The sequence below is a fragment of the Dama dama genome, chromosome 21 (assembly GCF_033118175.1).
Source record: "Dama dama isolate Ldn47 chromosome 21, ASM3311817v1, whole genome shotgun sequence".
NCBI classification, from domain to species: domain Eukaryota; kingdom Metazoa; phylum Chordata; class Mammalia; order Artiodactyla; family Cervidae; genus Dama; species Dama dama.
This window is the reverse complement of record NC_083701.1, coordinates 59,547,239-59,563,384: the sequence shown is the minus strand read 5'-3', so window position 1 is coordinate 59,563,384 and position 16,146 is coordinate 59,547,239. Positions and strand designations below refer to the sequence as shown.

Genomic DNA, 16,146 nt, shown 5'->3' with positions numbered 1-16,146 from the left:
TGCACGGGCCTTGTCTGGTTGCGGTGAGTGGGGGCTACTCTTCCTTGTGTCCGGGCTTCTCCCTGCGGTGGCTTCTCTTGTTGCGAAGCATGGGCTCTAGGCGTAGAGTTGCCCCACAGCATGTGGAATATTCCCGGGCCAGGGATCGAACCCTGTCCCCTGCAAAGGCAGGTGGATTTTCTTATCCACTGCGCCACCGGGGAAGTCCTCTCGTTTACTTCTGACCTTTCATTTCTTCAGTCATTCTGCTCACTCCTGCCAGAGTCTGTCTGGAGCGTGGATGTGATCCTGTCACTCACGCCCCCGGGTGTTTTGTGACCTCTGTTTCTTACTGGACGGATGATGAAAATGTCAGCCTGGCCTTCCAGGCCCATGGCCCTCTGGCTTGAACCTTCTGTCCCTTCCAGCTCCACACTAGAGTCCTCACATGCCTCCTTGGCCTGCCCTTTGCTTTCTTCTCTGTGTCTTGAGTCTCACTTGCTCAGATGGAACATTTTACCTTCACGTTTGCTTGTTCTTGTACGAATCCAACTCCGAAGCCACGCCCTCTTGTGAAACCATCTAGGTTCTTCCCAGGCGGAACCAATCACTGTTTCCTCATTTCCCTATGTTACTTTTTTTCCCTTCTGACCATTATTTCCACTGCACTGTGATCAGCCTTGGGAGAATAAAAGGGGACGGAGGCAGATAAATAAGGAGGAGGCAGAAGCTACACCTTCATCATTGAGGAGAGGGTCCTACTTTCTCAGGCTGCTCTTTCAGGCCTTGGGAACACTTTCTGTGTTGCCAGGGACCTCCTTGAATCAGGGCTTGAAGTGGAGATGATGTTGGGGATGAGTGGAGAGGGAGCACCTCCCTCTGTGTTTCGGAATATGGACAGGACACTGGCAAGGGGCTCTGCCATAGCCAGCATGGTGGGGAGGGGGACCTAGTGATTTACTGTTATCCACAAAGACCCAATTTTCTTTTTTTTAAATCTCCAGAGTGGTTAAATAAACATATTTGAATGTGTCTCTGGGTTGTTGAATTTGTACAAACCCGGTGAACACATTAACCATTAATGAGGTGCTTGGGCATCTTTAAAAGCCTGGTAATAATCCTCTTAAAAGAAAAGCCTATCTGTTTAATCTCTTTCTCTGTGTGTAATTCTGAATACACATCTGAACTGGATTTGTATTCCACAATGCCCAAACTGACTTAGCTTGCCACAGTCACAGGACACATTAAGATGATTAAATCCAATGCACTCTGAAAATATATGTTTTAGAGGTTAATTCTAATGATTGGTTCATACAACAAATCGAGAATCTAATTCTGGATGACGTGTAATTCTTTTGCCTTGATGAGTCATTTGACTCCCTAATTATGCCTCAAAATGATGCCATGAGTATTTATTTCTTTTGTTACCTGAGCTTTAATTTTCTTTGGTGCAGATTTTGCTGTTGGGATGATACAGAAGTAGATGTTATTGAAGGGCTTGAGTAGAACAGAGCTAATTGCAATTGCAGTTATAACATTTTCCATTTGGAAAATTGGAGTTCATAGAGCCTGGTTTAAAAAAAAGTAAAAGCTTGGGTTATAGTATAGAAAAAGGATTTGATGGTTCAGATGGTTTTGTATTGGACGAGATAGTGGATAGACTTGTATCTTCCAGAAAGATCTGTTCAGGTCCTAAGCCCCAGCGACCCTAACTCCTGTGAATGTGATCTTACTTGGTAATAGGGTCTTAGTAGGTGTAACCAAGTTAAGATGATTTTGCACTGGATTAAGGTGAACTCTGATCCAGTGACAAATGTCCTTATAAGAAGGAGATTTGGATGCAGACACAAAGAGGATAATACCATGTGAAGACAAGAGGCAGAGACTGGAGTGATGCCTCTACCAGCCAAGGAATACCAAGGACTGCCAGCAACTCCCAGAAGCTAGGAGAGAGACACAGAACAGGCTCTCTCTCTCTCAGAGCCTCCAGAAAGAACCAGCTCTGCCAACATCTTCATTTCAGACTGCCAGCCTCTGAAACAAATGTGAGAAAACAAATTTCTGTTTCTTTCAAGCCACCCAGTTTGTGGTACTTTGTTAACAGCGGCCCTGAGAAACTAGCACAGATGAATATTGCTATGTGACATAGTGTTCTTAGAAGTGAAATGTGCTTTGAGAAACAGACGGTGATTCTCCCTGAAACAAGAATCTGTTCTCTATGCCATTTGTTATCTGGAAGTTTCATTTACTGTATGTCTTAATTTTGAACACTATGAAATGTCATTATGTAGCACACATCTGTATCTTATTTTTCTGGCTGACTTTTAAAATGCCTATCTGATTTCTTTGGAAAATCATCAAGCCAAGCAGAGCCAGGTGAAGTTTAGGAAAGCCAATCAGGGAAGGAAAAAAAAAAAAAAAGAATCCAAATATGTCCCCATTCATTTTGACCCAAACACTGGAAAATCTTCCAGCAACAGCGAACTCAGGATGACGTCTTCCTTTATCTTCTGCCACCTCTTTTTTCCTGAGATCACTGAGACTCTCCAGAATCCAATTTGGGTCCCCCAAATTGTTCCATGCAACCCAGACTTTAGTGCCCTCACATAGATTCTTCTAAGGACCTCCTGTTGCATGTATCAGTTCATCCTCCCCTGGTAACTAAATCCCTTGCCTCTGCTGGTGGCCATTGCTTGGACTTTCTCCCTTGCCCTGGAAACATGAATTCTTTCTTGAAGATTTATTTATTTGTGGCAGTGCTGGGTCTTTATTGCTGCACATGGGTTTCTGTAGTTGCGGTGCTCAGGCTTTTCATTGTGGTGGCTTCTCTGGTTGTAGAGCATGGCCTCTAGGCATGTGGAGTGGTTGTGGCACATGGGCACAATAGCTGCCACTCCTGGGCTCTGGAGCACAGGCTTAATAGTTGTGATGCATGGGGATAGTTGTTCCAAGGCATGTGGGATCTTCCTGGACCAGGGTTTGAACCTGTGTCCTCTGCGTTGGCAGGCAGATTCTTTACCACTGGGCCACCAGGGGAGCCCTGGGAACTTGAATTCTAAAGGCACATTAATAAATGCTGGGCGACCATGTGACCCGTGCAGAGCAGAGAGCAGCAATAGGGAGACAGGAGCCTCATGGAAAGTTCTCGATAGCAGACTTTCTGTCTCCCTCACCTCTGTTTACCTCTCAGGTTAGAGTGAGGGCCTGGCTGGACTCTGGAAGGCCAGGTGAGATGGGCTTCCCACTCAAGGTAGAGACTTCACAGGAAAGAACTATCAGTCTAAAGCCCAACTCTTCACAAATAAATGAAGCCTGTTAGTGAATCCACTGAATACCTAAGACTTTGCCCCTAGTTTGGGTTCTGCCTCAACTTTGCTGCAGCTGCTTTATCTCAGAATTGCTAGTTCAGGTTTCTTTTAAGTGTCAATGATGAGACTTTCCTTTAAACCCATTTTTGCTGTCCTTGCTCTCTGGACGTCCACTCTGCCCCTGTCCTGCTTCCAGCCCCTGCCCTGCCTTTGCATGTGCATGGACAGCTGCTGTTCCATCAGACTTTTCTGAACTGCCTTTAAAATAATTGACTGATAGCACTTAGGGGATTGATCGTTTGGCTTTTTTGTTTTTCTGTGAAAAGAGTATTTGACTAATTGTTGTTTACTTGCTCAGTCGTGTCCGGCTCTTTGGAGACCCTGTGAACTGTAACCCACCAGGCTCCTCCATCCATGAGATTTCCCAGGCAAGAATACTAGAGTGGGTTGCTATTTCCTTCTTCAGGAGATCTTCCCTACTCAGGGATGGATGTGTCTCCTACAGTGGCACGCAGGTTCTTTACCACTGAGCTACCTGGGAAGCCCATTTGACTAATTAGCTTTTGGCAAATTGGTCTTCCAGTGAATTGCTTTTGGGTGAATTCCTTTTTGACCAAATGATCCAAAGGCCACATGCCCTATCCAAGGACGCATCTTTGGCTTTAGGAAGGCTGTAGGAGATTGTGAGAATTAAAATAACCTGATTTCTACTCTGGATTGCTTATTTGCTTAGACAAATTTGTATATCTTCTAAGCTCCTGTTTCCCTATAGAAATGGGAAAAATAATGCCAACTTCACAGGTTTAAAGATTAATTGACCTGTGGATAACAAACTTAAAATTTGCTTAAATATATACACATTAAATTAGGTAGAACCACTCCTTACAGCTCATACACACTCATAAGACAAAGAATAATTCACAAAGGAGAAATTCACAAACAAGAAAGCCTGAAGAATAGCTGAATAATTATTAAATTTTAAGATAATGAATAATTATTATTAATTTGCATTCTGAATAATAGCATTAATTTCACAGGTAATTTTGTAGAAGCTGATGCACAACTGTTACTTTTCGTGTTAGAAAGATATGTTTGCTTATTTTCTATTTCACTTTCGTCCACTTGATGCATATGATTTTGGAACACAATGGACCATCATTTGAGTCATGGTCACTATCGCAGTTACTCTTCATCTTAACAGTGATTCCAACTTTCAGCATCCAGTACTCTCACTGCATGTGGGTTGCTCTAAGGATGGGAGCACAGCTGCTTACGCTGGGATGCCCTTGTTTCCAGATCAGCCCCCTGTATTTCCTTGTGTTGGGAGATGATTCAAATCTCTTACCTTTTCTCCATTTAAATGACTCTTTTTCCACGAGGCCATTTCCCCTTCACGTATGTAGTGCAGAGGGCTTGTTTGTACATTCCTTTCTTTGTACTTCAAGACTGTTAAAACACTTGGTACCAACAGAGCCTTAAAAACAATGCAAACATGGACATCAAAGCATGGAACTCTACTGAGTTGAAATCATCTGGATGATCACAAATATGCATATAATATTTTTTCTCAATTATCATCCAAATGGAAGCACAAAAATATGACCTCAGCCTCCCCAGGAGTGTGCTGACCCCTGCGTTTTCAGGCACATTGACCCAGATGAAGGAGAGTGTGCAGTAGTCCCTGGATAAAGGAGAGTATGAATGATATTTATGCCAAAACCATCTACTAAGGCCAGAGATTTCCAACTGTGTATTTAAAGTTAAATCAACTGGTTTCAATAATCTCGTTTCCAAAAATTTCTAAAGGAGCAGGAAAAATGTTACTCAATGTAAACCTTAACAAAGTTGAATTTGAGTCTAAGTCACTAGTAACAGTGGTGCCAGAAATGAATAGCATGAAATGAAGAATGCAAAATTAGTTATGATCCTTGCCCCAATCCTGCAATCTTCACAGGAACCAGAAAACCCTTGAGGAGTTACTCTTCAAACTTATCACATAAAGAAGGAAGAGGGTATGAAGAGAAAACCATTTTTACAATGAGCAAGAGTTATCCTAGCAGAGATACCCTAGGGCCCATGCTGGACACCTCATTCTATGCTGGACACTCCAGGGCCCATGCCAGATACCCCAGGGTCATATCGAACACCCTGATCCACACTGGACAATCCTAGGTTGTGCCAGATGCCCTGGATCCACAGCTGATGTCTCCAGGATCTATGCTAGACACCCTGGGGCCACATGAGGCACCCTGGATCCATGCCAGATGTCCCCAGATACACAACAGATGCTTGAACATTGCAGTCTCTGCTAGAAAATATTCAAAAGCAGGTACATCCTCAAAAACTCTTTATAAAAGTCACACCTTAAAAAAATGGCCCTTCCCATCCTACTAGAACCTGGAATTATTTTTCCACCTATTCAGATAATATGGGGATATTGGTATTTGTTTTCATAAAGCTCACTTAAATCCACTTGACCCTAACTATGGAATAGAAACACGAAAATTCCACCTTCTGGCACAATCAAATGTGTCTTTGTTGGAAAAAATGGCTTTGATCTGTAAACACTTGAGGAGGAAAATTCTGCACGCAGTACACAGCACAGCTTCAGAAGAATTTGGACCCCAGAAGCTGATGGTTCATTAAACTCTGAAGGCGGACGAGACCCTGAAGCTACCCCTCCAGCCTCCTGCTTCAAGATGGACTTGGTGCAGGAAAGGACTAATACACAAATTCTAGTTCCGTTGTCAGGGAAACCCCTCTGGCATAGCACCCCTTGAAAAAATGCCAGTGTGTTCTGGGAATAAAGGAGAAAGTTATTTGTGTGTTTGGTGAGAACAAATTGAAACAAGGTCGCCGTTTCTCATGTCAGGCACAGCCAGGAGCAGACTTTGTTCCAAGCCCATGGGCGGGGCTTCCTCCCTGGTGTTCATGGCACCGCTGCCAAGATCTTGGGTATCTGCTATGGGCGTTTCAACTCGCTGGTTTTCTGGGCTCACCGTATGAACTGCAAAGGTGTGGAAGAGAGCCAGAGGAAACCCTGGAAATGTATGATGTACAAAGGATGATTCGTGGATGTTTGAACCTGGAACAGACCTGAGGATGCAGAAACCCATTTCTTTTTTTTTTAATTGAAATATAGTTGATTTACAGTGTTGTGTTAATTTCTGCTGTACAACAGAGTGATTCAGTTATATGTATATGTACATGTACATATATAACATTCAGTTATACATACATGGACATATATAAACTTTCTTTTGAATATTTTTTCCATTATGATTTGTCCCTGGATATTGAATATAGTTCCCTGTGCTATACAGTAGGACCTTGTTGTTTATCTGTTCTTTACATAGTAATTTGTATCTGCTGACCTCAAACTCCCACTCCATCCCTCCGCCGCAGCTACAGGTCTGGTCTCTGTGTCTGTGAGTCTGCAAAAACTCTTCTTAGACTCACTACAGAAGACGCCTGGGCTGTGCCCTCTGGTTGCATAAGCTTGGGAAATGCTCATGCTGTGAATTCCCCTTAGAGTCACAAGATAGGTGAGCATATAGACTATGAGAAATCCTATAGTAAATAAACCTGTTTACCGGAATGGTGGCCCCAAAGCTAGGCGCGTGCATGCGTGCTCAGTCGTGTCAGACTCTTTGCGACCCTGTGGACTGTAGCCCGCCAAACTTCTCTGTCCATGGGATTTTCCAGGCAAGAATACTGGAGTGGATTGCCATTTCCTCCTGCAGGGTATCTTCCTGACCCAGGGATCGAACCCAAGTCTCCTGCCTTGGCAGGCAAATTCTTTACCACTGAGCCATTGGAGAAGCCCCCAAAGCTTAGTCATTGATCCTAATTCCCCAGCATCTGTGAATATTACTTTATATGGCAGGAGAGTATTACCTCATATGATCTCATATCTCAAAAGATATGATTAAGTTAAGGATCTTGAGAGTAATAGCTTATCCTGGAATATTATGATGTGTTCTAAATGCAATCGCATGTAACCTTAAAAGAGAGGACTAGAGGGAGTTTCAACACCGCACCACTCACAGAGGAAGAAGGCCATGTGGAGAGAGAGGCAGAGATTGTAGCAGAGAAGCCACAAGCCAAGGAACACCAAGGAATGGCAGCAGGTACCAGAAACCAGGTGACGTGAGGAAGGTCAGAGAGAGGCCGCCCGCCCTGCTGGCACCTTGAATTCATACTTCTGGCCTCAGAGCTGTCTCTGGTTTTAGCCATCAAAATTGGGTTACAGTGGCCTGAGGAGCCAAATACACCTTTGTTTAGGGACCTCCCTGATGATCCAGTGATTAAGAATCCTACTTGCAGTGCAAGGAATGTGGGTTCAATCCCTGGTCGGGGAACTAAGCCCGCACACCACGACTGCTCTGGAGTCTGTGTGCCTGAACCAGAGAGTCCATGCGCCACAATGGAAGATCCTGTATGGCGCAACTAGGACCCAATGTGGCCAAATAAATAATATTTTTTAAAAGAAAATAATAACAAATACACCTTTGTTTAATGAAGAGTTGCCCAAACTTATAACAGAATCAGTCAGTTCAATCGCTCAGTCGTGTCCAATTCTTTGCGACCCCCATACACTGCAGCATGCCAGGCTTCCCCGCCCATCACCCACTCCCAGAGCTTGCTCAAACTCATGTCCATTGAGTCGGTGATGCCATCCAACTGTCTCATCCTCTGTCATCCCCTTCTCCTCCTGCTTGGGTATGACAGAATACCCAGTTATCATTATGGAAACTTAATGTTCTGAAGAATTCACTCTGGGAAACAACACTTGAATGAATTCAGGGGTGACTGAATCACAGTTGGTGTCACTGAGGAAATTCACAAGTCTGGGTCCATCCTGAGGTTACTGGAGTCCACAGACTGGCCATGTCTACTACAGGCCATGCCGCACAGGTGTTTCTTTGGTCCTCCCATCAGAAAGGGCATCCCCCATTTCCTGTTGCCTCTCACCCATCTTACCTGTTTGTGCTCTTTTACATATATGATCACACACACACACACATCTATGAGGTGTACCATCAGATCCTTCTGACATTTCTGCCTATCACACAGGTCGTACATGCTCTCCCAGAACTGCCTGCCGTCTTTGCTTCGTAAGTGTTCTTGTAATCTCTCCCAAAGTAGTTTTGTTGGAGGAATCCTCTTTCTAAGGCTGGACTGCACAAGGACTGTCAGGATGCCTGGGAACGGAAACTAGACCGAAAGTTTCACGTGTCTTTTATTCCCTATGAAATTCAGTGCTCAGATTGTTCTGAGGTATCAACTGCATTGCTTTAAACTCTGCCGAGAGGTGACCACTTCAAAGGACTGTGTGGTCCCAAGGTCCAATATGGTGTTGCTTTCTTGGAGTGGGGAATGTGCATCCACGGTGGGACCTTGGCAGATGATTTCTGCCTCACCTGATCAGCAACTTGTCCCTTTTAACACTGTTCTGTGGGTTATGAAGGCAGAGGTTTTGACTATCTATTCAGCTCCATTCCAATCTGTATGGATTAATGCCATTAGATCTTAGCAAAAGCAGTATCTCAGGGGAATTCTTAAGGGACAAGGGACTCTGTAAATAGCTTAGAAAGTATACCCTGAATAGGGAGAAACTATCAGGGTCTCTAAGCCAAGAATTTTAAAGGGGAGAGTCTTTTCTCAGTGCTCACATGGAAAACTATGGAAACAGGATTCAGTGATCTTTCACAATCTTTAGGAATAAAAATGGTTATAAGAAAAAATACTTGTTTTCTCACCATTTTGAGTACAGTGATTATTTTATAATGCCAAAAATTTCAGTATTCAGTATAATGTCCCAAACTTTCAGTGTTCAGAGATTGAGAAAAATTGACCCTACCGCCCACCAAACTGACAGAAAGATATTATGAATTCAGTAATGCATTTAAATGAATTTCCTTTTTTTTTGAGTCTACCGACATTTTGGAAGCAGTAGTTAATATGTGAGACATAGCATTATTTCAAGCTACAGGCATGCTTAATATATATTTGAGTTTGCAGACGATGCCATAATCCCACCTTAGGCAGTGGTTCTCAAATATGGTGTGTGGACCAGTGTCAGTCCTGACCAAGTTATCATTGGCTTGCAGTAAAATGAGAAACAGAGCCAGTTTGGCAAGCTTTCCTTCCTTTCTTCCATTTTTAAAAATATTTGTTTATGCACCTTATTTTTGACTGCATTGGGTCTAAGCTGCGACAGGAGGGGTCTTTCATTGAGTCATGTGGGCTTCTCCAGTTGCAGTGCCCAGGTCCAGCTGCCCTGGGGTGTGTGGGATCCTAGTTCCCTGACCAGGGATCCTACATGTGCCTGCCACCCCGACCCCCCACCACCAGGGAAGTCCCTGGCAAGCTTTACATAGTGTCACTGCAATGTTAGCCCTACAGGGGTAAGCACTGTGTCTTCTTCATATGGTCACTGCTGTCTTCCAGGCCCTATGACAGTGCCTGCCACATAGTAAATGTTCAGTGGTTATTGGATGACTTAAAAAAAATTATTCAGTTCAAAAGACAATTCTTTATTCTGGTATTTCATTGTGTGATGATATACAGTAGTTTGATTTTTTAAAGTTTTATTTGGCAAAATAAAAAGAAGTCAAGACCTGTATCAATTAGGATTAGGTTTAGTTGTGAAGAAGAAACCTGAAAAAGTAGGGATTTAAAACAAGATAAATGTCTGCTTCCCTCCTGGGCCAATATGGCAAGTCCCAAGTCCTTAGGGACCCAGGCTTCCTCTATCTCAGTGCTTTGCCATGAGCTCATTGCCCTGCCATACTCAGGTGGCCTTTGAACTTATGGTCCAGGCATGGCATCCACATTCCAGATGTTAAGATGGGGGAAAAGAATGGAGTAGGACCTGCCTCCTTCCATTAAAGAAACTTCCTGGTAGCATCATTTGTTACTTCCATATCATTGGTCAGAATTGGTCGCATGACCACATCTAGCTGCAAGGGGAGCTGGGAAATGTCTTTTAGCTGAGTGGCAACATGCCATGCTAAAAACCAAGATTCTGTTATTAAGGCAAAAGCAAAGAGTTAACATTCAACAGAGGACGAGATGGTTGGATGGCATCATCCGCTCAATGGACATGAGTTTGAGCAAACTCTGGGAGAGATGGTGAATGACAGGGAAGCCTGGCATGCCGCAGTCCATGGGGTCAGAGTCAGGTACACCTGAGCGGCTGAACAACAGCGACATTAGATGGCAGCTAGCAGTCTGGCCATGGTTCCCCCAATTTTTTCAGATCATTTTGAAAATATCAGAGCCACTGCTGAAGGAGGCTTGCCCACATCCATCTCCATGGATGGAATTACACAGGACAGATCCTGTCAGATGTGGCAGAACTGTTTTACCCTCTTCAATTACTCATCATACCCTCCTCCTCTAAGCACTTAAAGTCCAGAGACTTTCCTTGCTCTCTGCTCTGACTCAGCTCCATCTTTCTCAAGGCTAAGCAGCAGAGACAGCTCTCTGCTTCTGCAATTCCCAGTTTACTCATTTTTCTTCATTAACATAGCTTTCCAATACCATGGACTCCAACAAAAGGCAAGTTGTGCTTGAATGCAAGCAAAAAATTAAAAATGTATGCAAATCAAATTGACAGGATATGATTTCTATGTCCTCAGTTATTTATGTTCTAATTTCAGAATTGTTTTGTCATCATTTCTGAAGGATACCCTTTTGGCAGTGGTTTCTGACCTGATTCCTCTCTTTCCTAGTCATACTGGGGAAAAGAATTCATTTATCAATCTCTTAATTTATACGGATCTCAGAAGTCACCACCTCCAGGCAAGTGGACTTGAGCAACTTGGAAGTAGTGCCTCGAAACCTTTCAGTGTTTATCATTTATAGCAAGGGAGTTGAATACTGAGTTAAGATGAGCTCCTTTGAATGTCAGGAAACTGCCTTTGGGTGGCCCATGTCTGGCTTGGGCCCAGATGTCAGCAGTGTGGCTGCAGCAAAGAGAGCAAACCCCAAAAGGACTTCTGAGATGCGGCCTCAGTGGAGAAGGCCCGCCTTGAGCACAGCTGAATCACATGGTGAGCATCATTTATTCACTGACCTAAACTCACTCTCTACCAGGTCCCTTCTTTATATATATATCACACTCTCAATGACTATTCCTGTTTTGCAGGTGAGAATATTGAGGCTTAAAGATATAAAGGAATTTGCCTAAGATCAAATGGCTGGTAGAGCCAGGTTCAAACCAAGCCTACCTTTTTCTGAAACTATTCTCTGAGTCCCTAGAACCCTAAACTTTTAGAATTCATGGGCCAGTAAAATTGTTTTAATTGTGTAAAATTAAAAAGAGAAAAAAAGTATAAGAGTGCATGAATGGTAATATAGCATTGCCATTTTTTAAAACTTTTTATTTTGTATTGGAGTATTTGTTGTTTAGTTGCTAATACATGTCTGACTGTTTTTGAGACCCCATGAAAATAGCCTACCAGGCTCTTCTGTCCAAGGGATGTCCCAGGCAGGAATACTGGAGGGTGTTGCCATTTCCTCCTCCAGAGGATCTTCCTGACCCAGGGGTTGAACCCACATCTGGCAGGTGAACTCTTTACCACTGAGCTACCTGGGAAGCCTGTATTGGAGTATGCCAATTAACAGCATTGTGATAGTTTCAGGTGAAGAGCAAAAGGACTCAGCCATACATATACATGTATCCATTCTCTCCCAGTAGAGTTGTTAATTTTTAATTTTTCCATCAGGGCATGAAAAAGGCCTGTCATTTGTTGTTACTACCATTTCATCAGAAAGGATATTTCACACACATACAAAAAACCATTTCTAAATTAATTCGATGAATATTTATTGAGCAGCTATTATGTGCCAGGTATTGTTCTAGGCACTAGAGAATATTAGAGTGACAAAATAAACAAAAATCTCTGCCCTCGTGCTTAAATTCTAAGTGAGGCATGATGGATTAAAAAAATAATAAGGAAAGTACATGGTATGTAGAAATGAGTGCTATGGGGAGAAAATAAGGTGAGGGAGAGGGATGTGAGTACGTGGGGGAGGGAGCCATTGCTGAGGAAGAAGACAGAACACCGCATCTCACTCAGAAGGGACATGGACCATCCTGGCACCTACATACACCTGCTACATGACTGCCTTTTTCTCATTGCGCAGCGACCGGGGATCTCATTCCCATGACCCAGCAACGTGGGGAATCTCTGCTCTGTGCTGTCCCAGCTCCAAGAAGCTGAGATGGGAGGGACTGGTGAGGATGACTCAATCTCTGCTCACGATCCAGCCTTTTCCAACTCCAGGCTTTCAACTCCTAGGCTACTGATTGGCTGGGATTTTATCTTGCCTAAGTCATGATTCAGGAAGTTTTTCATTATGCCTCAGTGTGAATCAATATGCCAATTAAGAAAGAACTGTGAATCAAAAACTTTTCCTTTCTAAGGGTGGTGGCTCAGGGTCCTGTTCCTGCCTTTTTGCTGTCTAGCTTCCCTTTGCTAGGCGTGCTAAATGAATTTGAGCTAATCAATAAGTGATTTCTTTCCCCCATGTGTTTCCAGCTCCGTGTGGGAAGAAATTTTAGAAAAAATATTATTTCACTCATTTTACAAAAGGTTTTCTTTTGGGTTTCTGTTGTTCAAAGGGATAGTCCTTAAACTCTAGAAATAAGATCTTGGGGGTATCTGGATCTCAGGATTTTGGTTTCTTTTGATAGCCACCTGTCCCGTGCCAAATCCCCAACCTGTGTTTCTCTGGAACCTGATATTCTAGTTTTTAACTCTGAATACATCTACCTAATATTCCCACAGGAGGCTTCCCAGGTGGTGCTGGTGGTAAAGAACCTACCTTTCAATGCAGGAGATGTAAGAGACGTGGGTTCAATCCCTGGGTCGGGAAGATCCCCTAGAGGAGGGCACGGCAACCCATTCCAGTATTCATGCCTGGAGAATCCCATGGACAGAGGAGCCTGGCAGGCTACATCCACGGAATCACAGAGAGTCAGACACAACTGAAGTGACTTAGCCCAGAAGCACGATATTCCCACAGAGCGGGGCAAAGGTGATACTTGGAGTCACGGAGTCCAGAGTTCTAATCCTGACTCTGTCTCTTACTAGGACTCTGGGAAAGTTACCTGAACTTTCTGAGCTCCAGTTTTCTCATCTGTTGTGCTGGAACAATAAGAGCACTTACCTAGTAGGGTAGTTGTGGGTATTAAATGAGAGGACATATCGTAACTAAAATTTATTGAGGATTTATGTGCCATACAATATTCTAAGTGCTTTGTGTGTATGAACTTGTTGAATTCTCCATGAACTTTTTGAAATAGAAGCTGTTATTGTTTCCATTTTTCAAAAGAAGAAACTGAATCACAAAGAAGTAGCTTTCTCACGACCATTCTGTGTTCCTGGCATATAGAATGATGGTTTTCATTAATATACTCAATGGTGGAGAAATTAGGAACCACTGGTTGGCCATTGTCATCAGCGCTCAGCCTGGAGCTGCTGCTTAGGTAGGGTAACTTCATAATGGCAAAGGAATATGTCAACGTGTATTTCTCAGGACTTCCCTGGCTTCCCAGTGGTTAAGACTCTGTGCTTCCAATGCAGGGTTCCATCCCTGGCTGGGGAACTAAGATCCCACATGCTGCAAGATGCGGCCAAAATATTAAAAAAAAAAAACAAAAACCCAAAGTGTATTTTCTCAAAATTTTAACTTCTCATACAAATAATAAATGTGTGTTACTATCTAACTTATTAATAAGGGTCACAGCAGGCTGATAAATCCAAGTCAAAAGAGAATATGCTGGTATTGTCACTGAAAGAGCAGCAGGAATCCTTGTGGTGATAGAACTGTTCTGTGTCTTGACTATGGTGATGGCTTCATGAACCTACATATGTGTGAAACTGGATAGGACTAAATGCAAATTCACAAATGAATGCACGTACAGCTGGAAACATCTGAGTAAGATGGAAGGGTTATACCCACGTCAGCACCCTGGCTGTGATCTCGTATGAGGGTCTTTGTGAAACTGGTAAAGGGGGCAGGGAACTCTGTGCATTGTGTCTTACAACTGTATATGAATCTACACAGATAAAAAGTTTAAGAACAAAATATAATTTTAAAAATAGCTCAGAAAAATACATGAGAAACTGGTTTTGTGTTTGGTTTGGCTACAACATTGGGATCTTGGTTCCTTGACAGGGTTTGAACCCGTGTCTTCTGCAGTGCAGAGTCCTAACCACTAGGCCACCAGGGAAGTCCCTTCCGTTTCTTTCTTTGATTTGTCTTTATGTTGGCTACGCTGCAGGAAGGCTTTCTTTAGAGACAGCAAGCAGGGGCTACTCTCCAGTTGCGGTGTGTGGGCTTCTCATCACGGTGGCTTCTCCTGGTGTGGAGCATGGGCTCCCCCCTGCGGCATGTGGGATCTTCCCGGACTGGGGATCAAACCCACGTCCTTTGCACTGGAGGCCAAATCCCAAACACTGGACCAACAGGGAAGTTTGAAACTGTTGTTGTTGTTGTTTTAATGAGTAGTGGATAGAAGAAAAGCTGAAGTAAGGTTATTAAATTAAATATAAAACTTGTTATAGCGTATGGGGCAAAAAAGAAAAGAAAAACATAGTCTTTGGGGTTATTCTCTCTAGCCAGTGGAAAAGAAACTCATCACACATTGTCCATTCTCAGAATTGTAAAATGTTTGGGTCAAGACCAAATGTGGGAACAGAGTTGCACACTCTAGGATAGGGTTTCTCACCCTCAGCACTGTTGATGCTTTGGGCCTGGAAATCCTTTGTTACGGAGGCTATCCTGTGCATTATAGGATGTTTAGCAGCATCCCCAGGCTCTACACACTAGATGCCAATGGCTGCCCCCCAGATGACAACCAAAACATTTTCAGGGGGGTATCGTTGTCCTGGATATGAACCTCTAGTCTAGACTTTCAAGGGCCCTGGAGCCTGAAGACCTTTAGGTGAACTCGTTAGGAAGTGTTCCTAGGATGACATTTATCATCTCTTCCCAGCTTTGGGACAATTGTTCCTCACAAATAAGACTACCAATTACAGGGTCACAGGAGCACGATGAGCTCTACCAGGAGTCACAGACTTCTAGCAGAACAGGAGCCTCAGACATGCCCTAGGCCTGTCCCACCCTCATTTTCCAGCTGTGAGTAGAGGTGGTTTCTCTACAGGCAGACAGCTGGTTCCCGGCAGAGTGTGTGCAGTTAAGCTCTCTTGTTCCAGAATGGATCTGAGGCGATCACTGTGGAGTCATCATGACCTTGTGAGCATCAGTTACGTGCCAGGTGCTGTACGGGGCTCCAGGCTTGGACGGTGACTAACACGGTTCCTGCCCTCACGGTGCTGATGGTTTTACTGGGCAGGTGAGGCTGCGGGCAAATCATTACTATGAAGTGAATATCCAGTAGTGAGAGTTGGAAATGGTACTGAGATGGATGGGGGTGATAGAAGGGTGCCCTTAGGGTCTTGGGGCTTAGGGATGTCTCAGTTGAGTTCAGTTCAGTTGCTCAGTCATGTCTGATTCTTTGCAACCCCATGGACTGCAGCACACTGTCCATTACCAACTCCTGGAGCTTGCTCAAACTTATGTCCATCGAGTCAGGGATGCCATCCAACCATCTTATCCTCTGCCATCCGCTTCTCCTGCTGCCTTCAGTCTTTCCCAGCACCAGGGTCTTTTCCAGTGAGTCAGCTCTTTGCATCAGGTGGCCAAAGTATTGGAGCTTCAGCTTTAGCATCAGTCCTTCCAATGAATATTCAGGACTGATTTCCTTTAGGACTGACTGGTTGGATCTCTTTGCAGTCCAAGGGACTCACAAGAGTCTTCCCCAACACTACAGTTCAAAAGT

General features: G+C 43.8%; 1 protein-coding gene across 1 annotated transcript in view; it reads left to right on the top strand.

Moving 5' to 3' along the window:
* The window catches only part of BAALC (BAALC binder of MAP3K1 and KLF4), an 84,985-nt gene that overhangs the window by 17,453 nt on the left and 51,386 nt on the right, over positions 1-16,146 (top strand). The window lies entirely within an intron of this gene.